General features: G+C 45.2%; 1 pseudogene; it reads right to left on the reverse strand.

Annotated features, from left to right (window-relative positions):
- Window positions 1-1,803: 1,803 nt before the first annotated feature.
- On the reverse strand, window positions 1,804-11,044 carry LOC138267146 (CYFIP-related Rac1 interactor B pseudogene; annotated as a pseudogene).
- Window positions 11,045-13,701: the final 2,657 nt, after the last annotated feature.

Genomic DNA, 13,701 nt, shown 5'->3' on the forward strand with positions numbered 1-13,701 from the left:
GATAATTGTAATTTTTATCTTTGCATTCACTGATCAGCTCTGAGCAGAAGTTTTTCATTTATGTGTGAAGCCCCTACATTAGTTGTGCCGGTTAAGATTAACTTCTTCATTTCTGCTCACCACAGATTCTGGGCATGGCTCCAAGTGCAAAACCATGGGATGTTGCAATATCCCACAATGAAAGACAAAGTAGAAGTGTGGTGTACACGATGATGGGATAGCATGACGGGTTTAGCCTGGTTCTTTGAATTGGAGAATGAAGAACAAATGTACAACTAAATGTTGATGCCTATTAAGTATTAGGATACTGTTAATTTTAAAGTTTGCATGATTTTCTCATACACCCTGGATGCAGGGATGTATGTATATTGGTGGAAGAGTATTTTACTATCCATGTTTTTTTCTAGGTTTCATAACATGCACGAGATGTGTTTTCTGTATCCGTTTATCTGTGTTGAATTTTAGGTTTTCATAGTTTACAGTTTTTGGGGATACATCTTAATGTATGAAATACAGTGACATGGATTGCCTTCATGTATTGGTAGATTGCAACTATATACTTTCCATACTGGCTTTGAGTATTGAACATACCTATATTAGAATAGAGTTGTTCCTACCTCAAGATGTGCAATGTAGTACTACAGTACAGCTATTAATAATATGCTTCTGATGATAAGGGTACCAAATGTGAATTACCCCTTGCGCATCCTGTTTTGTGTTTTTGCACTATGCAAGAGTATAATCACACAACAACTACAGACGGTGTGCACAGAGTAAAGACTAGTATCTGTCCTCTGCCCCGCCCGTATTTTTTTCTTAAAGGGACATTTGAATTTCACAACATCATGCTTGTACAAGAGAGGGGAAGTAGCTTTTGACAGCGATGATCCCTGCAAGGTCCCAACCCCTCTGGGCTCTGTGCAAATGTTCTGTATGTTGAAGGTGGATAATGGGATATAATATTGTGTTCCAACAATACTGGCTGTATACAGGTGTAACGTTTGGTTTCTCCTGACCTTTAGGTTACCATTTGTTTGGTGAAGTAGTTTGTGTGAATATTCCATTGTTACTGAGTGTCATTGTTTATTATTTGAGTGCTGATTTCCATTTGATATGGTATTAGTATATGAAATTAGAAGGGCTATCCAGTAGCAACTGTTTGTTCTTACTTATTTAACGCCTCAGTGATGATATGATAAAGAGACTGTGAATACAGGAACAGTAACAAAATATTAGTATAATATTATCAGTGGATTTACAATGTCATTTCTGAATGTATGTCCTGTGTTAGACTTACATTATAAGAGGAGGACTTGATGCATTGGTTATGCACCTGACTGTGCAATGATGGTTGTCTATTAATATTGATAGTAATGCATTTTCTAAATGTATTACTGCATATTATTTTTCAAGTTTAATTAGAGAAGTTTCTGTTGCAAATGTGGGGCAGTGGAGAGAGAGAGAAATTATATTTCTGTGTACAGATTTAGGAGAGAAAAAAATTAAATGCACCACTTTAGCCTCATAGGTTTCCAATGTAGTACATTTATGGTTTGCAATGATAACAACTGTGCCCTTGAAAGATAATATGTGAATATTACTGTCTTACCTATATTAGTTGAAGGGAATGATGGTACTAATGGTGATGTTGCATGTTACATGGATTGTGATTATCCAGTTTTTTATACGAGTAACAGCTGGCAGGTGGTACAAGAGACTGTGGGATTAGGTGTGTGCAAAGAGGAGGGGGTGAATTGATTAATTTCATTCATTTACCCCCATAACGCTGTGATATATGTCCCTTTATAACGTTTTGTTTTCTGACACAAACTTTGTTGTTGCACCACTCAACGTTTTCAGCATTGGTGGAGCTTCTGCATAAAATAAGGACATTCTTTCTGTTATTTCATTATTAACTTCATTTTCTCCCTCGGCTGGAACAGTGTTAATCGACATACATCTTAAAGGTCTTCTGTAATAACTGAAGTCATTTTGTATGGCAGGATTTGTCATCTTAAACTCAACAAATTGGAATATAAAATGGAGGATTTCTGCAACCTGTTTTGCAAGGCCTGCTCTTGGTCTAGATGCTGTGTAGGAGAATATGGTGTGCTTATCAAAGGCCCCAGTAAATCAAGCAATGCTGCTTCAAGTCTTTGTGAAAATCCGTAAAATTTATTTAGTTTCCGACTAAAGAAATAACAGCACCCCATGCTTTCTCCTTCAACTTTTCATCAGTTGCATGCTGAATTGCCTGTAAAATGTAATGGCCTTCACGTCTGTATGACTGTAAATAATCCAATATTCCTACTGCATTTTTTAACACTACATTCGCCTAATTGTAGATCTCCTTTTCAAATTCTGTTGGTTTGGTATTTTCAAAATGAAGGACAGAATTTGGCCCTTGTTCAAGGTCCATGCAAGTCAAAACTTTTAGAAGGTTCCCCAGAGAGGGTGCTGTAGATTGCAGGGCTGGTGTACTAAAATGGAAATTGGAAAGATTTGTGCATCTGCTGAGCTTTTCTGGATTGATGCACTACAACTTGCTTCATTGTTCAGGAGAAGCATCCTTGACAAAGTGTCCAAAGGGAGCACCAAATGAAATACTGTTTTACTTGCCTATGCATATGTCTAGTGCTCAGCTGTTAGTATCTGATAAGTCATTTTGACAGCAATAATCTCTAACAGGGAGACTGGGCCTGGATCACCTGTGAAGTGGGAGGGACCAACCTCCTAGATCCACAGCTCTCACAGCAGAAACCAGTGGAACAACTGGCAGCCCCACCATCATCACTGCGGTACAGTCTCCGTTGACAAGGGCTGCTCGTGCTACATGCCTCCAAGAGACAGAGGGTGAAAGCGGCCCTGTTCTGGTTCTTCCACAAAGTACCCTGTGACGGGCTGTTGACATCAGACCCGTCCGAGGAAGCGGAGCGGACTGACACTGCTGACTCCAACCCAAAAGGGGAAGGTTCAACAACCAATCCCCTACGACTTCTGGGGCCCACAGGGAAGCGGCAGACACTTCACACCTTTCTGCCGATACAAGAGGGGAGAGCGGAGGTGACCGGGGGGAGAGGAGCAGAAGGAACAGGAGAAGCGGGAGGAGACGGCGGAGGAGTCGTGCATCGCCGAGAGAACGACCAGGAGCCAAGCGGACTCGTGGAGCTATCAGGGTGCGGCCCAGAGGGAGACAAGACTCTGCCAGCGGCGTGAGAGGCGCCCCGTGAATTTTCCAGCCACACTGCAGGAGAAGTGTTGCCATTCCAGGTGCGTCCTGCTTGCCGGGAAGGGAAATGCGAGGGTGGCTGGGAGGAGGGTGCAGGACAGAACCAGAGAAGGCAATAGCGGTAGGAGGAGGAGCGAAGGAGGAAACAAAAACCGACGTATACACAACAGCAGAAAGGAGTAAGGCAAAAATAGGAATAAGCAGGAGAGATAAAGAAGACAGTACGAAAGCAAGATAACACAAAAAGGAGGGCAGACAGAGAGAGGGAGATATCAGAAAAGGTAGCTAAGAAAATACCTAAAGCAGCAAAGAGAAAGTTCAAACAGGAGCACAGGAAGACTGAAAAGAGAGAGAGAGGGGTTACAGAGGAGTAACCCAGAAATAGGCCACAAGAAAAGAAGAAAGGAAACAGGAGGAAGAGGGGAAAAGAAACAAACGTAATCCCACCAGAAAGCAAGAACAGGGAAAAGGGAAGACAGAAAAAAAGGAAGGAACCAGAGAAATAGGATAAGCGACTTACCGGTGCTTTATCTTGTGTTTCCTCACATGTGCTTCCTGGGAGCCCTGGAAGAAGAGAGAAAAGGAAAGGAGTACCTGAAGCACAGCTGTTACCAGAACAGGACTGAATACTACTGAATACTTCTCTTGTGCACAAAAATAAAAAAATAAAAAAACTCACCTGAACCAGCAATCCGCTGACTTCGTGTCCTCATTGAGTCGCCCGGTCACATACCCCACTGAACATTAAGGGTCTCATTCTCACCCTGGCGGTAATTACCGCCAGGGCGGAGGGCGGCGGTAGCACCGCCAACAGGCTGGCGGTGCTCCGCCGGGCATTCTGACCGCGGCGGTACAGCCGCGGCCAGAAGCGGAAAGCCGGTGGGCTACCGCCGACTTTCCGCTGCCCGTCTGAATCCTCCATGGCGGCGGAGCGCGCTCCGCCGCCATGGGGATTCAGACACCCCCTACCGCCATCCTGTTCATGGCGGCTCTCCCGCCATGAACAGGATGGCGGTAGGGGGTGCCGCGGGGCCCCCGTAAGAGGGCCCCAAAAAGTATTTCAGTGTCTGCTTTGCAGACACTGAAATACGCGACGGGTGCAACTGCACCCGTCGCACCTTCCCACTCCGCTGGCTCAATTCTGAGCCGGCATCCTAGTGGGAAGGTTGATTTGCCCTGGGCTGGCGGGCGGCCTTTTGGCGGCCGCCCGCCAGCCCAGGGCAAATGTCAGAATCACCGCCGCGGTCTTTCGACCGCGGTGCGGTGTTCTGACGGCGGTACCTTGGCGGACGGCCTCCGCCGTCCGCCAAGGTCAGAATGACCGCCTAAGTGCTGGTTAACCTCAGATGCCACACTGGAGGGGTACCACCGACTGTGGCACAACTGATTGACCTTTCATAGTACTGTGATCGAAGACTGTTGGCTCTGGGGAGAGGGGCCTTCTACAACTGCAATATTTAAGGATTTCATTGTTTCCGTCAAAGGGTATAACTGCGAGGACTAGGGGCACCATCAACTTCAGCAACCTTATCGCCTGCAGTTCTGGCTGAAAGACCTCACTAAACTTTTAGTTTTAGAGTCCCTGGCCTCCATTCGAGACTACCTTCTTGTCTCAAGGACTGGTGACCTCTGAGGCTAAATATAAGGTATCAGAAATTGATCATTTTGACGTCCACTTTTGAAATTCAGTAAGGCAACGATGTCTGACACCTCTTCAAGGCCCACCAATAAATGGCTATGGGTACCAGTGGTTTTCTTTGTGCTACTTCTCATGAGTCTGTTAATTTCCCACAGATTCCTCTTACTCCAAAATAGGAACATTGAATGACACTGAGACTTTTGAACTTTGAGACTTTGAACTATTTTCCGAAATTATCAATACAAGTAAGCGTCACTGAGATGAGTAAACTTGCTTTGAGGGAAAAAGAAAAATGTTAAACTGAAAGTGAGGTATGATGTAAAGTTACTTGTATTATCATTTGATGTTTGTGCACACCTTCTCCAACCATGCATAGTGAATAAAAAAATGCAGAGTAGTAACGTACATCACCTTTACCAACTATAGCTTTGAAAGACATAGAACATCATGAACGTTCCATTTCCTGTCTAATAAAAGTTGTCATTGATTACAATGCTTATTATCAAATACAAGTGTAGGGATAATAACCCCTTCGCTGCCAGGCCTTTTCCCCCTCTTGTGCTATGCCTCTTTTTGGCTATTTGGGGCAGTTCGCGCTTAGGCCCTCATAACTTTTTGTTCACATAAGCTACCCACGCCAAATTTGCGTCCTTTTTTTCCAACATCCTAGGGATTCTAGGGGTACCCAGACTTTGTGGGTTCCCCTGAAGGAGACTAAGAAATTAGCCAAAATACAGTGAAAATGTTGTTTTTTTCAAAAAAATTGGAAAAAAGGGCTGGAGAAGGCAGCTCGTGGTTTTTTCCCTGAAAATGGCATCAACAAAGGGTTTGAGGTGGCAAGATCACCATCTTCCCAGCTTTCACAAACAGGCAGACTTGAATTGGAAAACCCAATTTTTCAATAAAATGTTGACATTTTACTGGGACACACCCCATTTTTACTATTTTTTGTGCTTTCAGCCTTCTTTCAGTTTATGACCAAAATGGGTGAGAAACCAATGCTGGATCCCAGAAAGCTAACATTTCTGAAAAGTAGACAAAATTCTGAATTCAGCAAGGGGTCATTTGTGTACATCCTACAAGTGTTTCCTACAGAAAATAACAGCTGAAATAAAAAAATATTGAAATTGAGGTGAAAAAAACAGCCATTTTCTCCTTGTTTTACTCTGTAACTTTTTCCTGCGATGTCAGATTTTTTAAAGCAATATACCGTTACGTCAGCTGGACTCTTCTGGTTGCGGGGATATATAGGGCTTGTAGGTTAAGCAAGAACTCTAGGTACTCAGAGCCAATAAATGAGCTGCACCTTGCAATGGGTTTTTATTCTATACCGGGTATACAGCAATTCATTTGCTGAAATATAAAAAGCGAAAAATAGGTATCAAGAAAACCTTTGTATTGTCAAAATGGCCACAAGATAAGGTGTTGAGAAGCAGTGGTTATTTGCACATCTCTGAATACCGGGGTCCCCATACTACCATGTGAATGACAGGGCATTTCTCAAATAGAATTCTTTTTTACACACTGCCTTACATTTGGAAGGAAAAAATGTTGAGAAAGACAAGGGGCAATAACGCTTGTTTTGCTATTCTGTGTTCCCCCAAGTCTCCCGATAAAAATGGTACCTCACTTGTGTGGGTAGGCTTAGCACCCACGAAAGGAAATGGCTCAAAACACAACGTGGACACATCACATTTTTTCACAGAAAACAGAGGTGTTTTTTGTAAAGTGCCTACCTGTGGATTTTGGCCTCTAGCTCAGCCGGCACCTGGGGAAACAGTGCTTTTTTGAAAACTAGACACCTAGGGGAATCCAAGATGGGGTGACTTGTGGGGCTCTGACCAGGTTCTGTTACCCAGAATCCTTTGCAAACCTCAAAATTTTACCAAAAAAACACTTTTTCCTCTCATTTCGGTGACAGAAAGTTCTGGAATCTGAGAGGAGCCACAAATTTCCTTCCACCCAGCGTTCCCCCAAGTCTCCCGATAAAAATGGTACCTCACTTGTGTGGGTAGGCCTAGCGCCCATGAAAGGAAAGGGCTCAAAACACAACTTGGACACATCACATTTTTTCACAGAAAACAGAGGTGTTTTTACAAAGTGCCTACCTGTGGATTTTGGCCTCTAGCTCAGCCGTCCCCAGGGGAAACCTAGCAAACCAGCGCATTTTTGAAAACTATACACCTAGGGGAATCCAAGATGGGGTGACTTTTGGGGCTCTGACCAGGTTCTGTTACCCAGAATCCTTTGCAAACCTCAAAATTTGACCAAAAAAACACTTTTTCCTCTCATTTCGGTGACAGAAAGTTCTGGAATCTGAGAGGAGCCACAAATTTCCTTCCACCCAGCGTTCCCCCAAGTCTCCCGATAAAAATGGTACCTCACTTGTGTGGGTACGCCTAGCGCCCATGAAAGGAAATGGCCTAAAACACAACTAGGACACATCATATTTTTTCACAGAAAACAGGGGTGTTTTTTGCAAAGTGTCTACCTGTGGATTTTGGCCTCTAGCTCAGCCGGCCCCAGCGGGGGCAGAAATGGCCTAAAATAAATTTGCCACCCCAACCCCTCCGGGGAGCGACCCTTGTCTATAGGGTCGCTCCACCTGCGTGACATTGGCGCAAACAAAAAAAATCCCCGGTGCCTAGTTGTTCCTGCCCCCCTTGGGGGCAGATTAACCTAAAATCCGCTGATCTGCCCCCAAGGGGGGCAGAAATGGTCTAAATACAATTTGTCCCCATCTCTAAAAAACCAAACAAGCAAAAAAAAAAATAATTTTTTTTTTGCCCTGGCACCTAGAGGTTTCTGCCCCCCCGGGGGCAGATCGGCCTAATAACAATAGTCCGATCTGCCCCCAGGGGGGACAGGAATGGCCTAAAATAAATATGCCCCCCAGGGAGCGACCCTTGACTATCGGGTCGCTCCCCTTGCATGACGTTGGCGCAAAAAAAAAGATCCCCCGTGCCTAGTGGTTTCTGCCCCCCTTGGGGGCAGATCAGCCTAATTAAAATAGGCTGATCTGCCCCCCAGGGAGGCAGAAATGGCCTAAATATAATTTGCCCCCTAGGGGAGCGACCTTTGCCTAAGGGGTTGCTCCCCACCTCAAAAAATCTCCCCCCCCAAAAAAATGATCCCTGGTGCCTAGAGGTTTCTGCCCCCCTTGGGGGCAGATCTGCCTAATTAAAATAGGCTGATCTGCCCCCCAGGGGGGGCAGAAAAGGCCTTTAAAAAAAATGCCCCTCCTGGAAGCGACCCTTGCCCAAAGGGTCGCTCCCTCATGCCAATTTCATTTAAAAAAAATCCCTGGTGTCTAGTGGGCGTTTTAGCAATCCGGCTGCTAAAACGCTGAGAGAGACTTCAAAGGGAAGGAAATTCCTTTCCTTCCCTTTGAAGCCTCTCGGCCTCCTCCACGTGATCGGAAGAGAAATGCTTTTGCATTTCTCTTCCGATCGCGCTGGAAGCTATGGGAGGAGGTCTTGTGACAATCAGAGCGCAATCGCGCGCTGACGTCACGGGGGGTGGGGGGGTCGGGGTGGAAGGGCAAGGGTTTCCCCTTCCATCCCTGCCTTGGGGGGGTGGGGGTGGGACCCCACAGAGGGAGCGCTAGCGCTCCCTCTGGGCTCTGTGCCCAGGACGTAATGGTTACATCCAGGGCACACGAGCACTGTGCCTCAGGACGTAACCATTACGTCCTGGGCACAGAAGGGGTTAATAGATAGGAATGGGGTGTTGTTAGGTTAAGACTAGACTAGTAGGTTGCTACCCAGATTCCAGGGAGCGGAGACAAATATTTGTTCCTAATTACATACACAACAGCTAGCTAATGACTATCCAGGGTTTTGGTAATGTCCTGTCTACAATAATGCCTACACAAACTACCACAGATAGTGACACATCAGGTATCAGTTGAAGTTTGAGCAAGAGGTACTAAGGATGATGCAAGACAGCAGTAGTTTTTCTCAAGATAGCAACAGCATGCATACCAGACACAATATCTAGACCTAAACACTGATAGGTGTGAGACAGTGCCAGGAGGGTTGGGAACACCATTTCAGCATTATGAGAGGAGGGGATGTGGAAACTGGCTAAAGAAAACATTTTGTATTTCCCCAGGCCTGAGCTCATCCTGTGATACTCAATGTTCAACAGGCCTGAAAACCGTATACAGAATGCTGGATGACCTTTACTAAATTAATTTTACCCCAACAGCTTGTAGTGCAAGTCTTGCTTAAAAGAGACACCTCGTGCGACATGTATTGCTTCATTCGCCCAGCAACAGGCAGACATCTCGATGTCCACATAGGTCACAGTAGAGGTTATGAAGAAACTGGTTTGGTGACACCTTGGAAAGTCCCAACCATCTGGGTAATGTGAAGGTCACGCTTCTGGTCATCTTGAATCCTGCTGCCGTCATAAAATGTGGTTTTAATGTGATTGGTTAAATGCTGATATATATGTAACACCATGCATCTCCTGATCAACATCACACCATGTACTTGAGGAAGAAATGACCTTCCTGTTGTTCTGATTGGATGATGTATTTTCACACCTTTGTGGTTTTCATGCATAACAGATTGTATTGGAGTTCTGCAATTTTGACTCTTTCAAGCCGGCACTCCCTGTGTCAGGTTAAAATTAATTTCTCTTTTATCTTTCCAGATGAGTCTGTCTCTGATTTTGCCAAGCGTCTACACTATGACTTGCCACTGAGGACTGCCTTCCCCTAAGGCCGCATTGGCCAACCCTGTAGAGGGGCCACCAGTGAGGGTTTTCTTAGAACGGACAGAGTCCCCTTTCTTGTGTCCTAAAATGGAGTGACCTCGGCCACTGCCCACTAGCACATCCCTCCTTCCTGTCAGAAGAGACCTGGGTCCATTTTTCTTCCCCCTTAACCTGGGACCTATCTGTGTCTCTCTTGACCCCCCCCCTCTTTCTTCTGTTGGGGACCTTGCCCAAACTTGGATGAGTCGCCCACATACGACTTCCTGTGGGCCCTGGTACTCATTCAGCGGTCTGCCTCCTGAGCAAGCTTCCTGGGCTCAGTCAGCTTGCTATCAATCAAGTGCTGAAACACCTCTGGAAAGCACAGACTAGACAAGGGCTCCCACAGAAACAAATTGTACAGCCCCTGGTAATCTGTTGCCTTGTTGTCCTTCCCCCAACCATCCAATGCTCTACAAAAAGAATTAACACACTCTAACCAAGTTTGAGAATCAAGGGGTAAATTTATGAAAACTAGTGCATCATGTCATGATGCGCCACTTTTCTTGCACTCCATTGCGCCCCCCCATGCCACCATGTGTGCGCCGTATTTATGATAATGTGCACCATGGCACATGCTAGGGAGCTAGCGTCATAAATTTTGACACTAGTTTGGCGCTTTGTATGTCACAGCCAAAATATTGATGCTAACCATGCAAAGTGACAGGAGGCACATTTTTATGCCTTCCTTAGGCAGGTGTTAAAAATGATGCTAGAAATAGCACTGTGGAATCTCATAGACTCCACTATGCCATTTTTCTGGGCCTCTTAACGCCGGAACGCCCCCCCTTGCATACATTATGCCTGGCGCAGGTATAATGTGGTGCAAGGATTTACAAAGTGGCACAATATGTGCATTATGCCACTTTGAAAATACAGCGCTGCATTTTTGCTGACCTAATGCCAAAAAAATGACACTAATGTGGCGCTAGGTGGCATGAAGGTCTTCTTAAATCTGGCCTCAAGAATTTTACCCTCCCTGAATTTTCCCCTGTACATCTCTGGTGTTAGGCCATATCTAGTGAGGGGGCATCCTTCACCCTGGTGTAGGTGAGCCAACAAGGTGGCCTTACCCTCTACCTCAAAATGTTTCCACAGACCTGCCCCCAGTGTGCCTCAGTAACCCCATTCATGTGGAGAGCTGACTCATACCCCTTGAACCACAAGCATACGTCATCTTACCTCTTATAATCCTTCACTAGATCTTTAGTAATGTGCATCCTTCTTTCAGATTGCACTGTGGTAGTGCTGCGACCATCTGTCCTGGCCCTGCTCTTCAGATCCAGCTCCTTCAAAGTCAGCCCTTGAGCAAAGATTAGTTTCTTCTCCTCCAAGAAAATTTTGCCTTTTTCTTCCTCTCTTCTTATCCTAGTCAGCAGCAGCGTCCTCTCATAATGGACCCTGAGATTCTCCATTTCTAGTTGATGCTGCCTCCAATTTTACCACCTGTCATCTAGTTCCTCCTGGGTCAGGCCTTTGGATGAAACACTTCTGCCTGTCCTGAAGGCTCTCCCTCTAGGCAAGTCTTGGTTATCCAACAAAACATCATCTAAGATCTTCACCTCCTCCTCCACAGCAATATTCTCCTCTGCTATGTGCTCTTTAGCTTCTTTTGATGCCAACCAGGCCGTCAGTGCCTTGTGCAGCTCCTCTTTCTTGGGGAAGCTTTTGATTGGACACTTGAACTCCTTGCAAAACTGCTTGAGCTGAGCCACATTATAGGTCTCCAACTTCTCCAGCTCAAACACCACATTTGTAGCAACTACTGATGACTCTCCAGAATGAGACTTGCATGTGGATAAGGCTCAACAAAGGAGAAATGTTTCAGGAGGCAAGGGAAATCCAAAAAGGAAAAAGAAAATAAAAAACAAGGGAAAAAGTATGTGGTTGTGTAATGGTCTGCAATAACACAGTAGTGTAAACCAATCACTGTATGTCAAGTACAAATACAAGTCCTATCTTCACCGCTGATCACCAAAGTAAGAAATGGGGTCACTAGTTGGCAGTCAGTTTACACCCGTCCCACGTAGGGACCCTCACTATAGTCAGGGTGAGGGAGATACAATGTTGAAATAACCCCTGCTCAACCCCTTGCTAGCTTGGCAAAAGTAGGTAGGCTTATCTCAGAGGCAATGTGTAAGGTATTTGTGCAAACACACATAGTAACACAGTGAAAACACCACAAGCGAATGTCACACCAGTTTAGAAAAATAGACAATATTTATCTAAATCAAACAAGACCAAAACAACAAATATCCAATATACACAAGTAAAGATATCAAATTTTAAGGTAAACTCTTAACCCTTAAGAATCAATGAATGTGTTGTTTTTGCACAAAGTACCTGGTATGTGTCAAAAATAAAGCAGCAGGGGGGAGAATGCATCAGAAAAGCAGGTGATGCGTCGATTCCTTACTCGCAAGTGAGCCTGTGAGTCGATTTTTTTCCTCACCAGGTAAGCAATGCATCAATTCTTTCCTCGCAAGGAAGGGATGCGCCAATTTCCGTGTGGGCAGCCTCGGGTCCATCCTATGATGTTGAAGATTTGACGTCCAGGAACGATGCGTGGATACACGGCAGCGATGAATCTGCGCTAAGCTGGCAATGTGTCAATTTCACTGGTGAAAAAAGCATTAGCAGTATTTCACTATCAGGACATGTAAAACACACCAGTATGTGTCCTATCTTTTGAATACACTGCACCCTGCCAATCGGGCTACCTAGGGCCTACCTTAGGGGTGACTTACATGTAGTAAAAGGGAAGGTTTGGCCTGGTAAGTGGATACAGTTGCCAGGTCGAATTGGCAGTTTAAAACTGCATACACAGACACTGCAATGGCAGGCCTGAGGCATGTTTACAGGGCTACTCATGTGGGTGGCACAATCAGTGCTGCAGTCCTACTAGTAGCATTTGATCTTCAGGCCCTGGGCACACATAATGCACGTTACTAGGGACTTACCTATAAAAAAAATATGGCAATCATGGATAACCAATCAAGTCACAATTTACACAGGGAGCATTTGAACTTTAGTGCTGGTCAGCAGTGGTAAAGTGCCCTGAGTACCAAAAACCAGCAAAAAACTATCAGAAAGACTAGGAGGAAGAAGGCAAAAGGTTTGGGGATAACCCTTCAAAAAGGTCGATTTCCAACACCGTAAATACAGAGTCCTTCTTCCAGTGTATCCCAGTGCTGCTAACTCTTCACCCTCACTGTTTTCCTACGTAAATCCCTACCTTGTGTGTCCATAATGAGGATACAAGTAAAGAGAAGAGCGGATAAGGGTATCTTCTGGAGACTTTCCCAGTTTGGGCCTATTAAGGCTAATACTACTGCACTACTTCCCTCTTATTTCTCTCCAACATCCTCTATAACAAACTGCTAGATCACTGAGAGTAAGAAACCTTATTCAAGATGTCATGCTCTTCTATCTTGGGGACCTTGGGCCATATGTACGAACACATTTTCCCATAGACACAGAATGGGCAAAACTGCTTGCTACATCTGGCCCCTAGATTCCTCCAACTGTGTTGTCCTCCAAAGACCTATTATAATCCTGTGGGCTGGGAGGAGCCCATCCTTTGTGTTGCACCTCACCCATTGCTTACTCCCTCAGATGGTATTTATAAAGGTGTGCCTTCTGATATTTTGCACTCCTGGGTGAACCCTTGAACTCATAGGTCACTTGACAATTTCTTGGGAGACTGCAGCTCCCAGTGATTTGTAGCTCTGCACCCCTAGGCAGCTCCATTACACTGCTAGCACTCCTGTTGTGGTTGGAAAGTTGTACTTCCCTCTTGGATGCACCACCGCCACTTGTTAGTGAACCTCAGAGATCATTAGGGGCAGATTTAAGAAAAGTGGCTCTGCACCTAGTGCAGCTCCACTTTCCTTTTGCCTTTTAGCGCCCCCTACTGCCACCATGTGTGCGCCATATTTAAAATACGGCACACCCTGGTGCAGGGTAAGGGGCAATAGTGTCATTTTTTTAATGCTATTGCCGGACTCTGCATGAGTAGTGCCAAAATGTTGGCGCTACTCCTAAACAATACATAGGGGCCTATTACAAATAA

Source organism: Pleurodeles waltl, chromosome 12 (assembly GCF_031143425.1).
Source record: "Pleurodeles waltl isolate 20211129_DDA chromosome 12, aPleWal1.hap1.20221129, whole genome shotgun sequence".
Lineage (NCBI taxonomy): Eukaryota > Metazoa > Chordata > Amphibia > Caudata > Salamandridae > Pleurodeles > Pleurodeles waltl.